The sequence below is a fragment of the Corvus kubaryi genome, unplaced genomic scaffold (assembly GCF_017639235.1).
Source record: "Corvus kubaryi isolate FWS band 111438036 unplaced genomic scaffold, C.kubaryi_AGA036_p1.0 64988, whole genome shotgun sequence".
Classification (NCBI taxonomy): Eukaryota; Metazoa; Chordata; class Aves; order Passeriformes; family Corvidae; genus Corvus; species Corvus kubaryi.
Genome location: NW_024581669.1, coordinates 83404 through 96706, shown reverse-complemented (window position 1 = coordinate 96706; position 13303 = coordinate 83404). Strand labels below are relative to the sequence as shown.

Sequence of the window (13303 nt, the reverse complement as noted above, 5' to 3'; positions counted from 1 at the left end):
CTCATGTACATCAATAGGCAAGATTCAAAAGGGACCCATCAGGAAAGGAAAACTGAAAGGTGATTTGAAAGGAGAAAGAAGAGAGGGTTGGAAAGAGTAAAAGTACAGCAATGAGTAAGGACAGAAGAAACTGCACAGGGCTGGGAAAAGGGCCACTGCACACAAGGGAAGAGAAATGATATGATGTATTAGTGACAGAACAACAATGACACATTGGAAAAATGACAATGTGTATAAAGATTAAGAGTAGGATGAGAAAAGATTAATGGTGTGAAGAGACAAAAATGGAAACTTTAACCTTCAGAGAGAAGACAAAGTACAAGGTAAAATGAGAATACAACAAAATAAAGGGAAAAGAGGAGAACTAAACTGGGAACATTCCAGAGGGAAAACTGGAAAGGACAGGAGAGGGTACTACACTGTACTGGACACGGCTATGAAGGAAACTTTGTGCACTTGAAAGTGGGGTTACTCACTGTGGAGGATTCCCTGTTTCTCTTCCTGAGTACAGGCCCCTCAGCACACCTGGGCAGCTCCTCCCTGCAATTGAGAAAATTTGGGTAGCCCTGTCCCCTTCTCTACGACATCACATCCTACTCTATAAAGTCAGTAAAAGTGCCAAGTATTTACCACGAGAGTTCAACAACAATGGGAAAGAAACAATAAAGCTATGCAAACATCAGAAGTCACCCTGTCCTGGACAATGGGAGAAGGGAGAGCAGTTTGTGCTGAGGAAGCTGCACTGAACTGGCAGTGGAAACAATGGCCAGACATACTGATATGGAAGATCATCTTCACCAAACAACAATGAAACCAACAAGTAGGATGCATAACACCACTACAGAAAGTTTAATGAAACCCACAGGGCAGATTTCAAATACCACAGTATGAAGTGAACACATTCAGGGTATAATGACAAATTGAAATGCAGACTATGTCAGACAGGCTGAAAGTGCTGGAGTAAACAATTGCCCATTGTGTGGATTTGCCTTACACTGGACGTGTAGCGTGGGCTGCAGTTCATATACCCCATGAATTTAGTTCTGTTCATCTAACCCTTTAAACCCTGTTATTTAAAGAACTGTTCATACCCTAACTGAAAAGCATTAATTCTCTGATTCAAACACTGCTGAAGTTGAAAATCCTGTTATTATGTACACGATTAAGTTTTCCTTATCATAACGAAGATTAATTAGCAGACAACCTTCATAAGGATGGGTTTTTTCTGTCGCTCCCACCATGCTGTCCATCCTCATCGTTGTTCCTCCCCCCCCAGTTTTACCCTAATCATTTATCACAGTAAGAAAATAAAAATAATTACTTGTAAAAACCTTTCAATGATAATACAGTTTTCCTCCCTGAGTTATGGAAAATAGCATCAGAATATTATTTAAGATTCTGTGAACTAATGAATACACTGAACTGATAATTACACTAGTATCTCTTGCTTCTGTATCTCACCGCTAACACTGCTAAACGCCTCCAATTCCTTTTGCATTTCTATGACTTTTAAAAATAATATTAGAAATTCAAACTGAATAACTAACTGTGCCTTAAGGCAAACAACACACTGAAACGCAGAAGGCATAGTTAAGTCATAGGCTTCTTGGTCAGACACAGTAATGCACATCAGGGGAGGAAACCCTAATTTGTTTTAAATATCTTTCTTCTTCCTCCCACTCCATCCACCAACACTCATATCATATATGGGCAGTGACTAATAATGCTGAAATTAAAGCACGCCAAAGTACTGTCATGAAGAAAATGACTGTTTCAATATATTTTGTTATGAAGGACAATGGCAGGAGAATGGTTTGCACTGACTGCAACCCCTATCAGGGCGGATCAAATATGCTCTACTTATTCCTGCCATTCAACCACAGCCTTAAAAAGGGACAGCTGCTAAATAACTGGGACAAATAACGTGATACCCATCAGGACAATCGGAAAGAGAACACAAGTAGTCTCTGCACAGAGCACATTCTTGGTGTTCATTCAAACCCTGTTTAACAGCTCAAAGAGAAGAAGGTTCAGATCCTACCAAGCACAGTGGAAATCAAACCTCCCAACAAACGGCAGCAGCCTGACAAATTGTTGTATTTGTGTCACCTACAGATAGCAACTCACAGCTTCAGAGATATTAAATACTCACACAGATGCCACAAACACATGTATTCCCAGTTTCATTGGAAAAGTCATGTCAGTAATATGGGACAAGAAGAAATACAAATTCCTTTTCTCACCAGGACATCTATCATCATCTCTATGTTGACAACTACTCAGAAAAAATCAGTTGCCACACCAGGGAAAAACACTTTCCAGTGAACTGTTAACAGGAAGACTCTAGTGCAGAGTCAAGACTCAGCTTTGCATAAGACAGAAATCCTGAATGTTCAGCTTGCCTACAAAATCGGAAGAGAACTTCTATGTAATTGATGGGATTATTAGTTTAATTTATATACACAGATGTTTTTGACTACCTGAATCAGATCTGCTCAATCATTTGCATTTCAGACACTGAAGGGAACACAGCAGAGGGACAAAGTGAAGAAAGGCAAACCAGAGAGTTGGCCCTCCTGCCCCCCATAAACATTCCTGCAGAAAGTGGGAAGCTTTGCCTGCAGCTATCAGTTATCACACTGACAGAAAATAATTCTTCTAAATGAGAACCAAGTGTGTTCTGACACTGCGTTGTAGTCCAAAAGCAGTGGGCAGATCAGCCTAGTGGGCTTGATGCTGCTGATTGTGTGACCAGACAGTCTGAAACCAGCCAGAGCTTCTTCCATTTCTGGATGCTGCTGGCAGGGATCTGAAGGTCAGGTAGCTGACAAAAATCAGGACCATTTTATCATAATAGGCTGAGCCACTAGTCACAAACTAAAGCAATTCTCCTTAGAACATTATTTTAAAAAACTGAGGAGGAGGAGAAAGAGGAACAGTACAGTTATTCCCAGTGCTCCTACTCATCAGCTAACATACAAGTCAGGCTGAACTACACAACAGAATCTTTACTGCCTAAAGACAGCAGGGTGAATAAAAGAACAAAAAAAACCAACCAAACAAACAAGCAAACAAAACCACCAAACAAAACCCCCCAAAAACTTTCTTTCTCCTAAGCAGAAAATATAAATTATTTTCTAGCCACCCATTACTAAACAAATGAATTGCAAGATGGAGTATCAAACAGGGTACAAGAAATAACAGTATCCTGGAAAAAATCCAGCATTGTCTTCTACAGCTGCTTATGTGAGGTTAACAGGAGGACTGACTTCTATTGTGGGAAATGCCCCACTCAAATCTTTTGTGTTCATTTTTGATTAACAGCTTTAGTCATTGGGGAATTATCAGCAGCTTGGTAAAAGTTCAAAGCCCTTTGTGTGAAGAAAGATGGGTAAATGGTTTGGAGAGGAGGGGAGGGTACACAGTGAGGGAAGAAAGGAACTGCACAGAGATGGACGAAGAGGCAAAAACTGCAAAGAAAGGGTACATGATACACAAAAAAGAGGGATGATAACGGTAAATGAACTATGACCTATTTTAACACAAGTTCTCATAGAGGTATTCACAGAACTCTTGATGATAGTGATCAAGAGAAAGGTAAAGAGTAGTTTCCAGGTACTAAAATATTAAAAGAATTTGAAACAGGAGTAATAATTCTCCTGGTAGGACTTTTGTCTTTGGGCAGTTGCAATTACAATAAGGAAATTATAAGATCTAAGTAAAAGAAGGTGTATTTCCTAAGATATGTGCTCTCAGTATGCTCCATATTATGAATTTGTCTTTGTAATTCACAGGACACTACAGATAAGCAAGAAAAGAAACAACAAGCAAGGAAAGGAACAAAGGCATCAAATGAATAACAAAGCAACACATAGAAAATACCATAACATGATGAAATATATTAAGTCTTACCATCTTGCTAGTCCACACTTTTTTTAGGTTCGGAGGTAATGCTACTGACCAATAGAGCTCAAATGGTCTAAGCACACTCATAAAGTCGTTTTCCCCAGCTCTCTTTCAGTGAAAAGCACTTTACTGTTCCTTTAGCGTGAACTATAGGGAACAACTGGGCAAGTGTTCCCTGCAAGAGCATTTCTGCTATAGAATTTGTTTGCGAGTTGGTCTGAAACCATCTAGCTTTGCTAACCTGCCAGATACATAAGGCATTATCATCATCTCCTAAAGTACTGAATGAAAGAAAAGGGCAAGAAAGAAACTGAACAGTTTCTTTGTTCACGTCATTGCTTTAACCGGATCATTTGAGGCTTGTTCTAAGACGCCTGAAACTTTTATTGTTCTCTCCAAAATTTATTTATAATGTCATATTTCAAATGGATATAAAGGCAGCTTTGGAAATTCCAGATAAACTGTACACTTGACATTTTGAATTCAAAAGAAATTGGATTACAGTTCAGTTAAAATTAAGATACAATTGGGCTATTCCTTTAAAAGGCACAAGCCTTAACAGCAGTGACATCCTGCCATTCCTAGTGGCCTCATACATCACAACAGAAAATGCAGGGTAAAGTTTTTAGCTCTAAACAACTGACATAATAACTTATTGATCTAGTCTAATATACTGAAAAAAATGGAAACCTTATATTTCTCTCTTTATTAATGCAATCAGCCTGTCCAAGCAACCAGGAACTTTCACTTAAAGGCTCAGTCAGGACAGATCATAAACACCTCTGTGACTGTAACAGGATAAACCTAGTGAGCACACAGAATCCTATCAGATTTCTAAGATCAGGATCAAAGATACCCCAGTGGGCATGGTGTCAAATTTGCTACCCCAGTATGGGTTCCACTGTCAGCAGCAGGATTACTAACAATGATTTCAGTTCAAGCCAACGGAGCACCCAGATTCCCAGAATGACTGCTCAGTTCTGACAGCAAAGTCCAGACTTCTGTTTTGCCATGCAAGCCACACCTTTCCTTGTTTTCTACAGCAATACTCCATTGCCTCTCACTCTGCCCAGCCTTTCCCTACTCTCAAAGTGACACTCGTCTTCTGAGGTGTTGCAATACCCCTAAATCCCACCTTCCCACATCCCTACCAAAATACCTTTCATCCCTAGTCCTTACCACAGTACAGGCCTACAGGATACTCCTACGTCCTCTACCCCTTCAAACATGAGCACATTCATACAGATGCAGCTCATGCCATGGGTCTCCCAAAACCTGCACACAGGCACACAAGTGCTGTCCAGATAGTCAGCACTGGCACCTTGCTGGCAGCACACTGTAGCTGTTAGGTGCTGACAGGAAAAATTGTGATGCAAACCTCCTCTGGCTTGTGGACCATATTCTCTTGCCTACTTAGTTTAGAGTAGAAGTTTCACCAGTGCTGAACCAGCTGAAAAACTTGGGCCAAAGCTTTTAAAACTACAAATCATTATTTCAGAGAAGGGACAAGAAGCAAAAGAAAAGCTCTGGCATCCAAAACCATTACTGAAATCTGTATTCATTCAATAATGACACAGGCCACTTTCCTGAAATGCCTGTAATTGTGGCAGGGATAAAAATTCCCCTTTGGCACCTACTTGGTACAAAATGAAGAGACACCTTGCTTAGGTGACTGGAAGCAATGGAGCTGAATGGATACCAGTGCCCTGTCAGCTGCCTTTACATTACAGATAACAGAGGAAAGAACTACCATCAGTGTGAATACATTCATCACTACTAAAGGAACAAAACACCCCTAAAAACCTAAGAAACATCAAACCTCAAACACATTTTTTCCATATACGCTGTCCTCTCTATTGGAAGATGATGCTGATTTTTTTTTTCTGAGGCACTGAAAGGTTTGCTGTATAACTTACGTTTCAGCATAGTAGGATAAATTAAAAAAAATTATTAGAAAGAGCAAAACTCTACAGAAAAATCAACAGAGAGAATGAATATATGTTTGTTTCAGAAGCTTTCATCGTTTATTTTCCTCAGGCAAGCGTAATATGTAAGGGTTACTTTTAATGCGAGAAATAAAATTCCTACTGGCTACTCTCCGAATGCACCAAATTTAACAGGAGGTGACAGTTGTGCTGATTTTCTTGCCATTGCTTTACTATCAGAGCTTATCTTGTTTGACAGTGTCCTAAAGATACAGACCTAAGACTTCTGGAAGGCGAAAAAGAAAACAGGAAAAAAGAAAACAGAAGAGAAAATAGAAAACAAAATATTTTAAACTATGCACTCTACATAAATATTCTTACATATTAGTTTTAACCATTTTAAGCACTTCATCCAGGTAAAACTGACCCACTAGAAAAAGAAGTTTAACAATGCAACTGACATTGATTCTATTGATGCACCATTAATATATTTATGTTTATAGAGTATGTTTAATGACAGCAAACATAAAACCATAAAAATTATCCTTCCGTTTTAAGGAAGGATAAGCTAGTTAAGAAACTAGCTCATTAAATTTACAGCACATTTTGATGTTTTGGTGAACGACCAGGGTAAGTCACACTGATCCTCTTAACGTCAGAAGGGAAGTCCATAAACTTCAGAACTCATTAGTCTGGACTGTTCCTCATTCACGGGATGATACACCCTTCAAAACAATAAGCAAAAGGAAATGCAGAACATAACTAAGAATCTTTCTTAATAATTATATCCCAGAAGGAAAGACCACAATGTGTCTAATACACAAAACACAGAATTAAATTCCTGAGAGGTGTACAGCAAGTAAAAAAAACAGAACAGAAAGCCACTTTCAGTTCTTTAAGTTCCCTGAGTCCACCTGTTCAAGTACTGAGAGAAAATGGAAAACCAGAATTTCCACAAAATGGAAACGGAAAACCAAAATTTCCACAAAACTAAAAATTTTGATCCAAAACCAATGGCTTAGTTTTGGAGTTTTTGGGGGGAGGGAGAAGTGTTCTTTATTTTAAATAGGAGAGCTAGTCCTTCTTGTTGGAACAGACAATAGGAAAGAGCAGAGCTACGAGTTCTTGCATGTTATGTACCTTTTTTCCTTCCAAACCCTGCACAATTATTTCACATCAGGCTTTATTAGTCTGAATCATGACATCATTATGTACAGAGTACAGATCACTGGCACAATCCAGATCTACTGCCTAAATTGCTCTGAGAATAGATATGATAAGTCATGTTTTTGAACTAAAGAAATACAGCCTTCTCAAAGAATGTGTAAAGAGAGAATTCTTTTGTTAGCTGTCAGGGAGATTTTGCTATCTCTGTTAAATATATAATGGTTAGTGTCATAACGAAGATCAGCCATCGTGTTATGGCATTTATCTTCATGAGTGAAGAGAGGAAGGGCTACTGTGATTTATTCCGTCTCTCCTCATGAGATGATTAATGCCATAAGAGATTAGTCTTCAGTACTGACTTGTACACAGAATATAACACAGGGCTGGAGTGGGATGCTAAGCAGTTTTAATTGCCACAAGTTTGGAAGCCCACATTACTTACATATGGCACGGTTGACAATTAGTCATCTAAGATTTTCAAAAATAGGAGAATATTTTGCAGCTCACTACCTCATATCCATTTTGTGCCATTTATTTGTTCAGTCCTTCTTAGCAGTCTTTCCACATAGTCCCTTCCCCCATCTCATCACCTAAGTCCACCCACACTTGTCCTCTTAAACACATCATTTATTGTAAAACTGAAGTCCATACTAGTGGTTTATATCAATTTTTGGTAGCATCTGTTTAAAGGTTTAAAAAATACACTATTTAACAGCTATTACTAAGAAACATTTGTCACAACACAGGCAGATTAGAAAGAGTATATAATGGCTCTGTATCTAAGTTTGTATAAGCTTTCCTCAAGATATGAGAAAAGTTATGTGCTCATCTCTTCCCAGGGACCTTGTAAAATAATCTGACCAACCTAAACTGAAGGTAATAATTTTTCAAAAGCTTATAACTTCGGAGAAATGCACACAAAATGTTTTGTTAACATGCTGCCTGCTTCTTCTTATGGAAGCAAATACTTCAAATAATACTGTAGTAAAATAAAAAAAAAAAAAACCAAACCAATAAAACAACAAACCAAACAAAATAACCACCAGCATGATAAGCAAAAGTTCTGTTAAAAAGGGAAGAATTCTTTTTCCCCAAAACCGAACATGAATATTCTGCATTTTCTTAAATCTCCTTTTCTGAATACTGCTAAATCAAAAAATCCCTTGATATAAAAGGCTTTTTTGTTAAAACCAGCAATTCCTTACCATTGGTGTACATCAAACAGAACACTTTATTAAAAAGCTCTCATGATAAAGTGTTATCTTTATCTAGGCTCCTCAAATATTGACTTAAACATTTTTATCAGGCTGTTAATCACATCCACATTCAACATGAACAGCAACTGAGACCAGTCCTGACAGCCAGGTAACAGGGCAACATTATGGCAGGGAAAAAGTATTGTGAAAGCTAAGGACATTTCTTATTGATGGTAAGTGGATAGGAGAGAAAAATCAATGGGTCCTCATCAGTACAACTGTCTACCAGCTGGATGCTGATCTTCCTTAGAGATTAAAACCAATAGGAGCAATCACTTGGCACAGGTGAACAAATTCAATAGTACCTCCAGTCTATAAAGAAGAAAAGTGAACAGTGAATTCAAGGCTGGAGTTCATGAAGAGACAAAATGCTGATTGTTAAACCAACAGTTTGCAATCAGATCTTGAAACAAAATACAGAACATGTCTTGCCCCATGGGGGTACGACCTGAAACTGTTCAGGATAATCTGCAACTGTTGTGAAGGTTCCAAACTCCTGACTCTGCCTAAAGGAATTATTTCAAGCTGCAAGACTGGCTGACCCCTCCAAGTCAAGCTGGACTGGACTGACCAGGTTACAGTACAGTGTGAAATGGCCATCAGCTACACACATCATGCAACTACCAAAAGCCAGGATCACAGCAAAGTAATTGGTCAACAGAGAGGAATCACAGAGGATTTTATAAGGGAATATAAATGCAGAGACTTCTCATAAAACTAGGCTTCCTGTTCAAGACAGGCTTCTTTTTTTAAGGGTCCCTAATATCATAGCATATTTCTTATCCTAAGACCCCTCACTACACACTGAACAGATCAAACTGTTATCTATCAGGATGGTAACTGTAACCCAAGGAAAGCAAACAGAGAGTAAAACATGGCTGTTGTACAGTATATTCTATCATGCATTCTTTGCTTTTTCTATGAGAAACAACATAGGTACACATAAAGATCTGAGTCTTCCCAAAGTCACATCTCCTCAGCAAATGTAGCACTAAAAATTGTCAGCTCCTAAGAAATGCTACTGGCAAATAAATTCGATGTATATGGGATTTATGCACATAATTTTATATTTAGTGTTTTAGAAGTTGATAATAATACATTTTAGCTGTATGGAAAAATAATCTATTTTAGCTGTAGGGAAAAATTACAGTGCCTCAACTTGGGCTTCTGGTGTAACTACCAACCTCATACTGTACCCTTGAAACAACCAGAATCACAGAATCACTGAGGTTGGAAAAGATCTCCAAGATCATCGAGTACAACCTTTGACTGAACACCACCTTGTCAACTAGACCACAGCACTAAGTGCCACGTCCAGGCATTTTTTGAACACTTCCAGGATGGTGACTCCATCGCCTTCCTTGGCAGTCCGTTACATTACTTAAACATATTCCAGTAAAAATTTTCTTCCTGTTGTTCAACCTGAACCTCCCCTGGTGCAGTATGAGGCCATTTCCTCTTGTCCTGCTGCTGGTTTCCTGGGAGACCATTCCCCACCTGGCTGCACCCTCCTTTCAGGTGGTTGTAGAGAATTATAAGGTCTCCCCTGAGCCTCCTTTTCTCCAGGATAAACACGCCCAGCTCCCTCAACCACTCCTCATAAGACCTGTGGTCCAGACCCTTCCCCAGCTCTGTTGCCCTTTTCTGGACATGCCCCAGTGCCTCAATGTCTTTCCTGTAGTGAGGGGCCCAGAACTGAACACAGGATTCGAGGTGTGGCCTCACCAGTGCCGAATACAGAGGGACCATCGCTGCCCTCGTCCTGCTGGACAAAAGCTTTCTGATGCAGGCCAGGATGCCATTGGCCTTTTTGGCCACCTGGGCACACACCTGCTCATGTTCAGCCACTGTCAACCAGCGTCCTCAGGTCCTTTTCCATTGGGTCACTTTCCAGCCACTCTTCCCCAGCCTGTGGTGCTGCCTGGGGTTGTTGTGACCCTGGTGCAGGACCTGGCACGTGGCCTTGTTGAACCTCATATCACTGGCCTCAGCCCACAGATCCAGCCTGTCCAGATCCCTCTGCAGAGCCTTCCTGCCCTCCAGCAGATCAACACTCCCACCCAACTTGGTGTTATCTGCAAACTCACTGAGGGTTGACTTGATCCCCTCATCCAAATTATTGATAAAGATATTAAACAGGATGTCTCCAATACTGGCCCCAAAATGAGCCCAGGGGAACACCACTGGTGACCAGTCACCATTTGAATTTAACATCATTCACCACTGCTCTCTGGGCTCACCCATCCAACCAGTTTTTAACCCAGAGAAGAGTGCACCTATCAAAGCCATGAGCAGACAGGTTCTACACAAGAATGCTGTGGGAGCCAAGATCGAAGGCTTTACTGAAATCTGGTAGACAACAACCACAGCCTTTCCCTCATCCACTAGATTGATCACCTGGTCATACAAAGAGATCAGCTGGGTCAAGCAGGACCTGACTTTCCTAAACCCGTTCTATTTGGGTGTGATCCCCTGGTTGTCCTGTATGTGCTATGAGATGGCACCTTCCCAGACACCGAGGTCTGGCTGACAGTTCCCCAGATCCTCCTTCCAACCCGTCCTGCAGGTGGGCATCACACTGGCCAACCTCCAGTTCTCTGGGTTCCCCCTGGCTCACCAGGACTGGTGATAAATGATGGAGCAGCCTGGCTCTTCCAGCGGCTCTCTCAGTACCCTGGTGTGGATCCCATCCGGCCCCACAGACTTGTGAGTGTCAAGGGGCACAGCAGGGCACTGACTGCTCCCTCCTGGGTTCCAGGGGGTCAGTGTGCTCCCTGTCCCTGTCTACCAACTGAGCAGGCCACCTGCCTTGAGGATATCAGGTCTTTCTGTTGAAGACTGAGGGAAAGAAGGCATCAAGTACCTCAGCCTTTTCCTCATCTTTGGTTACAATGCTCCCCTCCACCTCCAATACAGAATGGAGATTTTCCTTGGCCTTCTTTTTCTTTTTAATGTATTTATAAAAACACTTCGTATTATCTTTCACAACGGTGGCCGCATTGAGCTGTAGCTGAGCTTTCACCAATCTAATTTTCTCTCTAGAAGACATGATGACATCCTTGTACCCTTCCTGAGTTGTCTGCCCCTATTTCCCAGGGTCATAAACTCTTTTTTTTCTCCCCAGGTTCCAGTGAAAGCTCCCTATTCAGCCAGGCCAGTCTTCTTCCCTGATGGCTCATCTTTTAGCACATAGGGACAGCCTGCTCTTGCGCCTTTAAGACTTCCTTCTTAAAAGTATGTCCAGCTTTCTTGGACCCCTTTGTTTTTAAGTGCTGTTTCCCAAGAGGATCTCTGAAGCACTGTCCCGAACAGGCTGAAGTCTGCCCTCCAGAAGTCCAAGGTAGTTTTGGTGAACTCTTCCTTACTATGCTGAGAACTGAAAACTCCATCAAATCGTGGTCGCTGTGCCCAAGATGCCCTCGGACCTAGAGTCTCCACTGGGAGATTCTAGGAGAATCTCTCCAAAGCAAGAATCTAGATTATTTTTTTTTTATTGTTGTTGCTCTAGTAATAATATGGGAAAGATAATTTGAAACCAATTCTGAAAAATTCTAACAGGAGATCTTATTACCAAATAAATGAGAAAATAATTCAGATGACAAACTGGGTTTTTTTCAGTTATTTCAAAGCCATTACTTACCATTTCAACAACACTCCTTTAGCCAAGATAGACCATAGCACAACTTGTTCTAAAAATAAACTGAATGTAACATCATGTAAACATAGTATTTCATTTCCAAGACAAAGGCCCTGTATTTTATAAAGGAGAGAAGACAGACTACTTTTTTTTAATCTTAGTGTTTCATTGAAATCCTTATATTCTTAAAGTCTGAGAAAAATTCAAATTTTAAAGATGAAGGTTGGGGACTTTAGCTGATGATATAATTAAGTAAAATGGTAGTAAAATTAATAAATAAACACATTATTTATGACTTTATCACTGAATTGAGAAAGTGGGGTTTTTTCCTCATTTTTTCATTGTCAGTCAGATTTATTGTTTTACTCCCCTCAATATCTTTGCTATTTTATTTCTCATTGGTACAAGAACTTCTCCATTTTCTCCACTGCTCCCCAATGCAGTACAGTCATTTTTCTCCCCAGGATTACGTCAGTATCACCCAGGCACACACTCGTCTCACCACGACATGCCAACAGACATAAACCCAGTTTCATTCTCTCCTAATCCCAGAAAATGTATTCAAGTACTCGAAGTAATAAGCTTCATAACTATTATCATGTATGTATGGAGCATTTCAAACCTCTTTTTTTTTTCAGAACATTAATTCTCAGAATGCTTTTCCCAGATCCCCTCCCTCTTCCTCCACACACATATCTTTCTATAAAATTAACTTCAACATTTGACAACACTTGAACTAACACATGAAGCTTCTTGCCACAACAGTTCCAACAGTGCTGATAACAGCAAACAAGTGCAGTGTTTTTAAAATTTTCTTAAACCTTTTCTCCTCTTTGCAGGTCATGCAGAAGCATTTTCCAATCACCATGCATATATACCAGCCTCCCTTATCCAAGCTGCCACTTTTGTGGATCTGGCTCAAAATGAAGACAGGAGCATTATTTCACTCTATTTAACATTTCTTTAAATAGCTTGAAACATTTTTCTACAGCTCAGACCCTAATATAATGAACTAGCACAAGAAAATTACAGTAAGAAACTGAGTCTGTCCTCATCAAGGACAGTTAAAATTGACTAATACCGACAGACATATTATTTTCATGGGGTTTTTTTTTATTTAATGAAGTGTTATGGATTCTGAGAATTATAGAACCATAGAATGGTTTGGGTTGGCAGGGACTTTAGAGATCATCTAGCTTCAGCGCCCCTGCCTTGGGCAGGGACACCTTTCACTAGACCACATTGTTCAAAGCCCCCTCCAACCTGGCATTGAACACTTCCAGGGACTGGGCATTCACAACTCCTCTGGGCAACCTTTTCTTGTATGATGACAAAGTTTTGATAATGTGTCAAACAGTCTATTTCCAAGCAAAGTAGCTAACCCTATGAATTGCTGGAGACAGAAATGTCCT

General features: G+C 40.1%; 1 protein-coding gene across 3 annotated transcripts in view; it reads right to left on the bottom strand.

Moving 5' to 3' along the window:
- LOC121672817 (putative Polycomb group protein ASXL3) overlaps positions 1–13303 on the bottom strand; it is an 87087-nt gene that overhangs the window by 61860 nt on the left and 11924 nt on the right. The window contains exon 2 of one of the 3 annotated variants that reach the window (XM_042045717.1): positions 477–540. The exons of the other annotated variants lie outside the window; for them this stretch is intronic. The gene's annotated coding sequence lies outside the window, so the exon portion shown is untranslated. The remainder of the gene's footprint in view (positions 1–476; positions 541–13303) is intronic. 3 annotated transcript variants of the gene reach the window in all.